The following is a 13,444-nucleotide window of genomic DNA, read 5'->3' as shown; positions in this document are numbered from 1 at the left end:
GATGAAAGGCTGTCTTTCAGAAAGCCACACTCCCTGACTCTCCCTTCTCAGATGGTTTGCATTGCCACTAGTCTGGATAATTTTCCACTTCCTTAACTCCAGAAATTGGGAAAAGTTTTCCTCTAAGTATAACAAAACAGAGTGGTTAAGATCACAGACTCTAAAGTAAGACGGATTTGGTTTTGCATTTTGCATGTGCCACATTTCAGCTATAGGACTAGATGTGTGATTTAATCATTTAAGCCTAGGTTTACTTGGCCCTATAAAATGCATAATATTTCATGAAATTTTTACAATTCAATGTTACCTTCCACATAACATTTGTTGTTATTGCTTTGGCACATAAATATTAACAATCATCATCATAATTCCTCAAAATGACAGCATTTTTTCCTTTTGTTTTTACCAGTGTATGCATGAAACCTTTTAAAAGTACACAAAATATTTTTGTTGCTGTAAATAATATTCTGATCTACACTATAGAAAAAGATAACTTACTGATATGAAGTATCAGTAACATTTAAAATGCTTTCCTCATCTTTAAGTTCTTGCTTTTCCTGCATCACACAAGTCTGTGGTTCTTTCCACATTCTGATCTTTTTTATGAAAAGCCTTCTTTGGAAACTTGTCCATCGAAGGGTACATCTCTTTTTTACCAAAAGAAATCAAAGTGCATAGATATCTACGTTCTGGAACTCTTTATTATTCATATTACTTAAGGAAAGTGTTATTTTAATGAACTCATTTCAGCTCAGGTTATGATTCCTGGGCTCTGGGCTGAGCATGGAACCTGCTTAAGATTCCATCTCTCTCTCTCCCTCTACCTGATTCACACTCTCCAAAAATAAAAAATAAAAAATAAAAAATGTTTCAGATAGAGGAGAATCTCCGAACTAATTCAAATGGAATTTAGCTGCTCCTTCGAACTGAACTATATGCTCATCAAACTGAACTTTATGAAGCACCAAGGGTCCAGGCGGGGGCGGTGTTGGACAGCGCTGCAGGTTGGAAAGCTGGCCTTCGTTCCTGGATAGAGAAGTTGGGGGGAGGAGGTACATGGAAAGTGGTCCCCAGTCCATACTTTCTGATTGGCTGATTGACTTCACATGTTCTCTGGCCTTCGAGGAACCGTAATAGTTCTTAAGGACGATGAACGTGAACAGACAGCAGTACCTGTGAACTTGATGAACTTGACGTTGCACAGTCGGCAGTACCTGTGGTTCCCTTGGTGGGCGTCTGCATGCCTTTGTTCGAGTAGAAAGAGGGTGTCAGCGAGGATGGCAATGGTTGGGTTCCGGGGAGATGCTGTGGGCTGAGGTAGTGGTGGGAGACTGAGGTTGGCAGGACCGGGGCTGTCCTGTGCCTGGCCCAGGGGCGCTCCTTCAGCCCTTGGTTAAAGGCGGTCCCACAGGGCAAGAGGCCCTGCAGGTGAGAGTGGGCCTCTAAGGCAGACTTCCGGCCGGGCTTCCCCCAGCAGGCAGTGCGGCAGGCGGAAGTGATCCCTGAGGTCTCCGGGGACTGCGCCAATGGCCAGGGAAGGGGCTGTAGGGGCCCTCGACGGCAGCCGAGATGTGGGCGAGGGTGCGCAGCAGTGCGGCGCGGCGGAGAGTGAGAACTTTCTGTAGGCCAGGTGGGTCTCTGGGCTGCGCAGGCCCGTGCAGTGCGGTAGTTGCCCGGGGTTCGCAGTCCGCTCGCCGTCGCGGAGGTCGCGGAGGAGACGCCGGCGCGCCACCGCTGCGTGCACCTTCCGGCTGCGGCGCCTGGGATTACCCTGGCGATTCTCTCTATCCTCTCTTAGCCGCTCGTTCTAGGGTATGCTTATTAAGCCAAATACACTGAAATTGGTCACCAGCCCTTAGAATACACAACCCTAAGGTTTCAGTGTCCAAAATATCACTGGCACATTAGCAGCAAACTCCTTTCCCTTAACCTCCGCTAACACCGAAATTAATGTCTCAGGAGAAGCATCACTGGTTAGGCAGGCATAAGGCACTGAAGTGTTACTGTCTTGTCTATCGTTAAGTGAAGTGCTATTATCTCTTCTATCGCTGTTCTTTAATTTTGTTAATCCTGACAGTATCTTTTTAACATTTAACGTGGATGTAGGACCTATTTCCGATTACATATTCCATACAAAGAAGTTAATTTAGTGGAAGGGGAGTTCAGTAAGAAAATATCCGGAATTAAAGATGAATTACGGGAATTGGTTCCCTGTTCTGTACCCATATTCTTTGACCACATGCCTAAACTTTCCAGAGGGGAGGAGGGTTGGGGGGATGGTGCTTTCCAAAATCAAGTCTGAATCGGATTCTAGTATATTCTTTTCAAGACAGTGTCACACGTTGATGGTAAAGAGTCGAGATTTCTTCTCTTCCAGTTGGTCCTCATAGGCATTATGGACTAGCCACATTCCCAAACTAAAACAGAAGGAAGGAATAATCTTTTCAAATGCATCATTCTTTCCACATTTGGCGAGTCAGTATGTATTGAGCCTGCAATATCCCGTGCCCTGGAAGTAGTGTGCAGAAATGATGTGCAGACTGAATAAAAGGTCATGCCATTCTGGTATTTCATCTGAAAAATTGAAAAGTAGAGATGGTCAAGTCTAGCCACACATCAGAATCAGATGGGAGATTTTATAACCTACTGTTGACCAAGATCCACCCTGACCAATTTAATCACAATCTTTGGTTATGGGTTCACACTTTTTTTTTTTTTTTTAAGTTACCCTGGTGATTCTCATGTGTAGCCAGGTTTGAGAAGCATAGGCTAGCCCTTAGGGAAATAAAAGATATTAAGAACACATGGGAAGCAGATTCTGGCCAGCTGGCTGTACTTCTCCAACCTTAAAAAAAAAAAAAGTCAGGAAAACGCAAGTATTTAAGAAACCATGGAAAAGAGGGTTAAGTGGGCAGCCTGGTTCCTTACTTCACAGGTAGGGCTGCCGCTTACTCACAGCTCCCAGAGCTGTGCTGTCTCCCTCAGGCATGGGGCAGAGGCTACTATGTTCAAATTGCACTGTTCTAGATTACACACTTGGTTTAAATAAAAAGAAAAAAGCACAGCATATTATTCTTACCAAGATATTGTATGTAATTAAGATTTAGTCATAAACTAATGCTATTGACACTATGATATTTTGGAACGGCTTTCAAGATATAAGAAGGGGAAGGAACACTGAATGAAATTGGCATCTGAGTTATACTGCCAATTTCTTTAAAGAGTGGACTTAGATAAGTTTCTTAAACTACCTCTCAGTTTCTTTGTTTCTAAAGTTACTGAGTTGATTTGTTTATTCTGTCATCCATTCATTTATTCAGTGAACTTATATTGATCAACAAACTAGTCAGGCAGTATCCTGTCTTAACTCGGAGGCTGGTGTTGCTTTCCTTCACTGAGCCCCGCATTGAGGCGCCAATTGTCTTAACCGAAGCCGGTCCCGGTGCACTCGTCCTGGCGTTCGGCCGTACCTGTCTCGTCCACCCTGACCGGCAGGGCGGAGAGTCCTCGTGGGTTCTTTTTCTGAGGGAGGGAGAGAAAGGGCAGGAAAAGGGACGCACAGAGAGTAAAGACACAACTCACGGTTTCCGATCAGGCAAGAAAGAGAGAGAGCTTTATTCCGAAAACTGTCTCTTATAAAGGTTTCAAGGCGGGAAAACAAGGCAGCTGACCTAGGTCGGTTGCTAGGAAACAGGGTTAAGGGATTAAGGCTGGAGTAAAAGACGAACCAGACTAAAGTGTTTTAGCACAGCACCTGAGGGGCTGATACTACCCTGCCTGCAGGCGGTTGATCTTTGGTCTTTTGGCTTCTCTGACAGGGAGTGGCGCTCCCCTGCCTATTTTGCAACTCCCCACAGGGAGTGACATATCCAGCTAGCAAATGGCCAAACAGCTGAAATCTTTGCTCCTCCCCACATTATCCAGTGCCAAGGTTACTAAATGAATCAGGCATGCATTCTGATAGAGGGGTTCAAGAGGTCAGGAAAGAGTTCTCATAATTTCATTTTAGTAGGTACTGAAAAATGAGTGAGGATGCTCTAAACATATGAGATTGTGGATAGGACTGTGTGGAAGAGAGAGCGCATGTGTGTATGCAGTCTCAAGATCTTTAAAATAACTGTCAGGGCACCTGGGTGCCTCAATCGGTTGAACGTCTGACTCTTGATTTTGGCTCAGCTTATGATTCCAGGTTAGTGAAATTGAGACCCATGTCGGACTCCATGCTGAACATGGAGCCTGCTTGAGATTGTTTCTCTCTCTCTGTCTCTGTCTCTCTCTTTCTCTTTCCCCTCATCTCTCTCCCCAACCTGCCATTCTCCCCCACTCATGCTCTCTCTTTAAAATAAAATAAAATAATATAAAATAAAATAATAATATACCTGCCATTGATTTGGTGTAGCTGAGTTTCGGGTTTGAGATAGAGAAGTAAGGATATGAAATGTCATCATGAGAGACCATTGTTGAGGACCAGCTTGTATTTTTATGCAGCGATGGTGTAGTACACACTTTAGAAAGATCAATCTGATAACTGTGGAAAGGATAAATCGAAGAATGGTGAGACTAAGGTTAGGAACGTAGACAAGAAAGGGAATCAGCTATACTCCAGAGGATAAATTATGATGGCCTGAACTGAGAGCCTGGTGATTTCATTCGGGTAATGAAAATCTGATTCCATGTTAGAGACTGAAGATCTCAAAACCTCTAAAAAAAAAAATAATACCTATGAAATGTTTTTTAATGGCATATTCAGAGTACAGTTGATATATACATATATACATATTTAGAACTTCAAGTTTTCATTATTTTCTTTTAATTCCCAATTAGACGATATTTATGAAAGTTGATATTTATGGATATGTAAGGAAGCTGACTAATAGTACTAGGTTTGAAGATACCCACAAATTTTTAAACTGCTCTATACATCTTTACTTATCTCATCTCTAACATAGCCCTGGGGATTTTTGGAAAATAGCATGTAATGTCAACTCTGTACTTAAACTGTAAGAATCAAACCCTTGGGAACTATCAAGTTATCAGTCTTTACTACTGAAAACATAACACGGTTTAAATAGAGCTACTCTAAATGGTTCAGATTACATTTAGGTAATATTTTGAGTGAGATGAAGACAGAGAGATTTTCACCCATACAACTAGTTTAAATTGCCTACATTTGTGTCCCAGATTGTTTTTTGTGAAGTCAACCAAGGGTATAAAAAGCTTTCTTTCCAAAAAGGAAAAGGCCTTTATATGGCTGAGGTCTGGACCGGTGCAAACTGAATACTCTTTTTTTGCTAAAAGCAAAATAATTGGAACATTATTTGTGGGCCTTTAAACTTCTTTATAAAGTTTTTAAAGAAGAAGTCAACCAAATAGAGCTTTAGGATCCAACAAATATTTTTTTCATTCGTTTCATTTGTAATACATAATGGAGATTATGTGTGAAAGAAGAAATACCTTGAGGCAAGTAACTCATGTGTACAACTTTTTATTGTTTATGCTTATAAGCAAATTATCTTTTTCAATCTTTCAAGTAGATTCAAGTGCCAAAGCCAATTCAATTACCCATGGGGAAGCATTTGTGTTTCATCATGGAAACTTGCTTACCTTCAACCTCACAGTTTGGAGTGGTTCTCTAGTTTGTATAGCCTCTTCTGCTTTTCTAATTGTGTAGTGAAAAGAGAGACATTTCCAAAAGGACATTTATTTCAGAATGCTCAAATAATTTTTCTGCTTTTGTCAGAAGAGGAGGAGAATGAAGAAGAAGAAGACAAGGGGAGAAGGAAATGAGAAAGGAGCCAATTGACTGTTAGTTTTGGAAAGAGAAGCTTATGTATACCATTGCCCATGACAGACTTTAACGTCTTTTAACTAAATCAAGGGCTCCAAGGCACAGTTTACCATAGTGTGCTTCCTATTCCACAGGCTCAAAACCTAGTGACTGTATGAAAACATCTTGTGAGAATGCTTTAATGATTTAGTAGTAAGTTTTATTTCACTTATTTTCAAGTGCCACAAGAGAAAAATAAAGACTAACCTTTTAGGCCTTTAAATATCAGGCTCATATCTGTACTAGCACAGAAGGTAGGATTTTTTTGGACCCTGGAGGAAACCAAACATACATAGACTATTCACTGCATGACATACCAACACAGTTAGAAAGATGTGATCAAACTTTGATCATCCTGGAGAAAATGTTGGTTGTGATGAAAACAATGGAATTTTCAAATAGTAATTAGTCTAGGAAACTGTATTTTTCTGTGACATGTAGGTCTCTATATATTCATGGATTATGTGACTACATACTTCTGACTAACTGGCAACTACCTAAATCATTTATTATGTGGCCATAGAAAAAAATAGAAAATGATGAGTTCAAAATAAAATGTTTCATATTAGATGCAATTACATATTACACGGTAAGAAATTATTTAGGTTGTTTGAAGTCAGAGGCCTTTAGTCTCTTTTTCCATTGTAGTTTAAATTGCAAGTGATAGATGGCGCTGACAGGGTGTGGCTCAGTGTCACACTCGACTACATCATTGCAGTCTTTTCTCAGAATTTCGAAAGCCAGTTTCATATTAGCTAATGTGTTGGAGGAATGTTCTTAGGTATTAAACATATCAAGTATTGATTTTTCCAGGTAATTCTCAGAAATGTCTTTGTATTTTGTCAAGTACTTTTGTTGGGCTGTTACGCCAGGTAATTAAGATATCTAAGTCTGGTCAGTTCCTGACAGAATCTAACTTCTCCAACACTTAAGCACATTTTCCAGTTTTTCTTTTTTAAGTTGTTTTTTGTTTTTATACTTTCCCCTCCATCTATCTGGGTTTCAGTGGTGGATCATGCAAGAGTGGGAAGTAGAGGTTTTTTTTTAGGAAACATGGCCTTTCTTATCTGTAGGTCTAAGCATATTTTGTTCCCAGTGCAACTTTTCCATTTTGGAACATCTAAACTTTTAAAAACATGCAGGGCTAATAATAATAATAATAGTAACAATAATAATAATAAATTATAAGGCACAGCATTATTTTTTATCAGTTTTCAGCCACATAACTGATTTGACTATCTTGTTCACATACCTGAGAGGTTAATAAATACTTTTAAGTATAAGAGAAAGGATTCTGAAGTCTGTAGCAAAGCAAGTTATTTAGAGGGGGAAAAAAATGAACAAAACAAGGAAATATATCTTTCAGATTTAATTTCCTTAGTGGTAGAGTCAGCCATTTTTATGGTTCAGTCAACACAAGTTCAAAACATCTGTCCACTGGAAAAATAGGGATTTTCCACATGTACATATTATGGATCATTTCATAACAACAACAACAACAATAAAACACTTCTTAGAAGTTTTCCCTAGATACAGTATTATTATAAATTAAAACGTAATTATGTTGAAAAGGTATAGCCTATTGGTTTGTGTTCTCTATTTAAAATATAAATTTTAAAACAACGTGCATGTACAATAATTAGCAACGTGTCTTTGTTCAAAGGATTACACAGTTAGTAGGGCTCATTAGTCACCTAAGAGTATCCATGTTTTAATAATTATAGCTGAAAAATTTCATAAAAGCTATGTAAAATATGTAGTTTTCAGATTGACATTCCATATTAAAAGCAAATAAAGAATATTCTTGATGATAATATCTCTAGCGTCTCTCTTTTCTATAGAGATCACATGGTATTTAAATAGGGTGTGTATAAGATGAGCACCCAGAAAGCATTCTAAATTTGAGGCATTAAAATCTATTACATTTTGTTGTACCATTTTTAACATTTTTAGTCAAAAATAGAATTTTATATCTTTTTAAATTTTAAAATTCAGTTCTGAGACATCTCAAAGCATTTATATCTTGCCACAAATGTGAAAATAGAAAAAGAGGCAATGTAAAAAAATAGTTTTATCATCTAAATTATGTTGTTAGAATATTTTCTTTGCCTCTGTAGATCACTTTTATTTCCAGCTATAACCCAAAGACTCATAATGCATTGTGTCATGTGAAAGTGTGACTCAGGTAAATATGTTATCTTTAGCATCTGCTATATTGAAAGAAATGTTATAAGTATAAAATGATGGTTCATATTCACTAGGGAGAATTGTATGGAAATGAAAATTCCCTTAGGGAGGTAAGAATTTGGGAATCCAAATATGTGTTCTCCTGATATCAGGATACAAGTGTGGGAAAGAATGAGATGTGACAGTCATCACACAGCCTGTGCTGCTTTGAGACTGGGTTTTATTTTTATTTTTTAAAGGAAATCTCATTTTTTATTTTATTTTATTTTACTTTTTACTTTGCTTTTTGCTTTATTTTACTGATTGAGAGAGAGAATCCTAAGCGAGCTCCATACCCAGTGCAAAGCCAGATCCTGGGCTGGATCTCATAACCCTGAGATCATGATCTGAGCCAAAATCAAGCGTCAGATGCACAACCACCTGAGCAGCCCAGGCATCCCTTGAGTGGATTTTAAATCAAGTCAGTGGCTTTTAGTCACTCATTAGGATTTAACTTTTTTCATTATAATAGTGTTTAGTTGGGAAAAATAATCTGTATGTATTAATTGAATTTATTAATCTATATTTTATGTATGTATTTAGAATATTTATTTAGAGTTTTAGAACATCAGAGGTCTAAATTATTCCAAGACTGTTTGAAGTTTTGTCATCATGGTAATGGCATTTGTAAATCATGAACATTGAGATATCCTGGCTATGACAGCCTCCAAGTCACAAATCTGAAAGAGCTTTTCTTACCCAATAGTAAGCAGTTTACAGAGTCCAGAATTGGTTTTTTTAAGCTAATTTGTTTCTCTAGACATGCTATTTAACACAACAAATATTCTACTAATGGAAAAGAAAACTGGAAATAACTATCTGCATAAATGAAATTATATGGGAAAATACAGTTGTTTAGAAACTGGCTCTCAAAGTAAATATCGTTTTCAAGAAGAGTCTTTATTACTATATGAAGGTAGCTAAGATTTTATGGTAACCAGGTTATTACTTTGTGAACCATAGATTCATATCATACTGTTAAATACCTCCAGTTTTGAGGATAACTTTGTGGGTAGAAGTTGTAAAAATAAAAACCTTTTGATATTTACCTAATGAGTTCAAGAAAATATTTTTCTGTGGTTCAGTGTATCAAGTACAGTATCACAGATACACATGTTACATTTTTAAGGTGTTAGGAGAAATGCAAAACATTTTAAAACTAAACTCTTTTATATTATATCTTCATCTTCAGATATCTAAATACAAGGTCAAAACACTTGATTGGAAATTGATAAGAAGTCAGAAATTCGGCTTATTGCTTCCAGCTGCCCACTGTAGTTCTTCTACTATCTCAGTGTTATTTTTCATTAATTCATTCCTTTCTTCCTAAAAGTGTCTTCAATTAAAATATGTATTGACAAAAATGAAATATACTAAATAACATTAAATATTATAATGTTCTATTTCTTTGGTAGTATAGAGTTTTTTAAATATCATGTGGTACTCACTATAGATGTGAAAGTTAAGTTTGTGTGACTAGCTGTAAAATGTCTCTTCAGATATTTCCCTATATCTGAAGCTGGACTCAGAAATAAATTTTTTGGTATAATGTCTTTTTCAAAAACAGGATTACTTTCTTCAGATTAGAAGGGTATTTTATGAATTTAAAATCTTATGAAAATTGTATAGGAAGAAAGTACCTTTCAGATCATGTCATTTTCTGTTTATTATTTTTATGGCAGAAATCTTTAGTACTCTTCCAGTTTGTATTCCATTTTGAGGTGGTAGATGTACACACACACACACACACACACACACACACACACACACACCCCTATACCTTTATTGCTAAGGAAGTGTGTGTGTGTGTGTGTGTGTGTGTGTGTGTGTGTTTGTATCCTAATTCTTAAGAAAAATGAAAGGTTCGCTATCTCTAGAAATACAGATATCTTTAGATATAAGATATAAAACATATATTAGATATAAGATATATATTAGTTACAAAATATAAATATCTCTGTTTCTACCTATTCTCTCTATGTGTAAGTATAAATCTTTAAAGAGATTTTGGTCTGTGTATATACATATCTATCTATCTAGATAGAGAAAAAGAGGGAATATTTAGTCTTAATAATAGTGTATAGGGGGGCCTAAGTGGCTCAGTTTGTTAAGTGTCTGATTCTTGATCTTAGGTGAGGTTGGAATCTCCAGGTTGTGAGTCCAAGCCTTGCAGTGGGCTCCATGCTGGGCATGAAGCTTATTTTAAAAAATAATAATAATTAGGATATAAATTATATATGCTTTAAAAGTAAGAAAACCTTACACCAATACATCTACTTGGAGAAGTCATAGTAAATTAATTATGGTGATTAAAGTAATTGAAATCCATTCTTTATCATTTTGTGGAAGGGAACATTAAGACTTTAAGTTGAAAAATTAATAAATTTGAAATACACGTTTTAATCTCACCCATATTCAGGTAATCACCAATTTTATTTTATAGTTTATTGTCAAGTTGGTTTCCATATAACGCCCAGTGCTCATCCCCACAAGTGCCCTCCTCCATGCCCATCAGCCCCCTTCCCCCATTCCTCTCCCCCATCAACCCTCAGTTTGTTCTCAGTATTTAAGAGTCTCTTATGGTTTGCCTCCCTCCTTCTCCTAAACTAATTTTTCCCCTTCCCCTCCCCATGGTCTTCTGTTAAGTTTCTCCTGATCTACATATGAGTGAAAACACAGGATATCTGTCCTTCTCTGCCTGACTTATTTCACTCAGCATAATACCCTCCAGTTCCATCCACATTGCTACAAATGGCCAGATTTCACTCTTTCTCATTGGCATGTAGTATTCCATTGTATATATAAACCACATCTTCTTGACCCATTCGTCAATTGATGGACATTAAGCTGTTTCCATGTTTTGGCTATTGTTGACAGTGCTGCTATGAACATTGGGGTACATGTGCTCCTATGCATCAGCACTTCTGTATCCCTTGGGTAAATCCCTAGCAGGGCTATTGCTGGGTCATAAGGGAGTTCTATGGATAGTTTTTTTGAGGAACCTCTGCACTGTTTTCCAGAGAGGCTGCACCAGTTTGCATTCCCACCAACAGTGTAGGAGGGTGCCTGTCTCTCCACACCCTCGCCAGCATCTATAGTCTCCTGATTTGTTCATTTTAGCCACTCTGACTGGCATGAGGTGGTATCTTAGTGTGGTTTTGATTTGTGTTTCCCTGATGAGTGACGTTGAGCATCAGATAATCAACAATTTAAGAAACCTGTGGTCCTTTAAGAAAATTTTTATTTTCTTTTGCTTGCAAATTGGAATGTATCCTTAAAGTGCTTTAATGAATATTTATTGAGCATAAAACAATGTTGTCAGTGATGGTTTTATTTCCATCCGGAACCACAGTGTTCTGTTTTGTCTAGGTATTGTACATAAAGAACACTGCAAAATAAATAAATTAATTAATAAGCAAACAAAAGGATTATTCAGTCAAAATTCTCTGCTAGTGGCCACAGTCACACGCCAGCCCTGACACTGGAATATGAACACCTTGCCTCGTTGCTGTATTTGGCATATCATGAGCTCTAAGCTATTGCTGGTGGCAATACACCTGGGGTAAGGGGTCTAGAAGGGCTGGGGAAGGAGTGGAAATGCGGACTGGAACAAAGGCTCTACTAGGAGCACACTTCTTTGTCCAGGAATCTTTCTTTCATTCTTTTTGTGTTCCTTTGAGGCATGAATTTGGCCTCATAATTACCCTCTCTCCTGGCTTTGCCTGTTCCCACCAGACTCTCTTAATTGTCTCCTTCCATTGGTAGGTTGAAGTCAACTGCATCTTTTTGCTCTCCTGTTGTTGAAGGAGAACATAGAAGCCTACAGAAGACCAGTGATGTTTTAAAAAAAATCTTTATACTTATTAGCAAATTGAGCGAAGGGACTGTATAGAGGGGGTTCCATTTTTATCTTCTTCCAATCTTCATTTTTTCATGTCTTGCCCATTAAGAATATAGAGACATTTAGGAGCGCCAGGCATGGGCATGCTCTCTGCACCTTCATTCAGCCCCTTTTCACTCTCATTCCTGACATGGTAAATCATGTTCTTGCCCAGAATTAGGAGGAAAAAAAAAAAACAACTAACCATCCATAAATTAGATGAAGTGAGAAATGTGACTATGACAAAAGAGAACACAATGTATAGTAGTTAGTATGTTTGTGTATAGATGTGTAGATATTCTAGGAAACATCAGCATTTGAGGTGATAAGATAGTAAGCTATCAAGTATAATAGGGAAGAAAGGCCTGGAAATTCCCTGGAATATCATTTTGGAAGGGGAAAAGATTTTCCAAATCCCTGTGCTAGAATATTGTTACTTTTTTAAAAAATTTATTTTTGAGAGACAGTGTGAGCAGGGGGGCTGGTCAGAGAGAGAGGGAAACACAGAATCCAAAACAGGCTCCAGGCTCTGAGCTAGCTGTCAGCACAGAGCCCAACATGGGGCTTGAACCCGCAAACCGTGGGATCATGGCCTGAGCCGAAGCTGGACGCTTAACCGACTGAGCCACCCAGGCGCCCCTGTTACTTCTTAATGATATTTCCCTTTAAGGGATATACTTAAGTTGGATTGATGCAAATGGAGATGTCTCCACTTTTAATTGTGCCCTGATTTCTTTCATCAAAATCACCATTCTTTGTTTTCAAGGACATTAGATTCAAGTCCATTCATAGAAAGTTTCAAAAGTGTGTGAACTCCTAAATTAACACAAAACTTAGTACATGTATAGCATAAAACCATGAATTTGCACATTGGCAGAACCATGTTATGCCAACAAACATTCTTACTTAAAAAGTTAATAATTTTTCTCATGTGTCAAACTGAGTTTATTTCTAAATTTTTTTATCTTTATTTTTTCATACCTTTAGCATTATCCCTGCCACCAAATTCCAAAGTGACTTTACTAAAAGATATTTGTCTAATTAATGTTTATAGTTAACCCCAGAAATACAGAATCCCTGTATTCACTGGAAGTGTGAGATTTTTCTTCCTCATGAAATAAATTCTGGGATGAATTTTAAAGGACACACATCCTTTATTACCAGCTTTCCATATTATTCTATATTACCCATATTACAACTTTCCAATGCATGTCCATTTTTATGTAAGAGTCAGTCCATTCTCCTTTTAGAATACTGCGGTCCAGGTCATTGTCACTGTTAAAACTGCAATAAATGGATGTCAAATGTTACAGTGTAGATGAAAAGGATCTTAAGATAGCATTATGTGACTTCAAGTGAAAACTATTCACAGATTGTGTGACTTACTCTTACCAGAGTTTATACCATAGTACAGTGTGTGTGTGTGTGTGTGTGTGTGTGTGTGTGTGTGTAAAATGAAGATTGGTTTCCTACCAGATTTCTCTCATAGTACAATGGCTCCCCAAGAGGGT

Source organism: Suricata suricatta, chromosome 2 (assembly GCF_006229205.1).
Source record: "Suricata suricatta isolate VVHF042 chromosome 2, meerkat_22Aug2017_6uvM2_HiC, whole genome shotgun sequence".
NCBI lineage: Eukaryota > Metazoa > Chordata > Mammalia > Carnivora > Herpestidae > Suricata > Suricata suricatta.
This window is presented reverse-complemented; position numbering follows the sequence as displayed.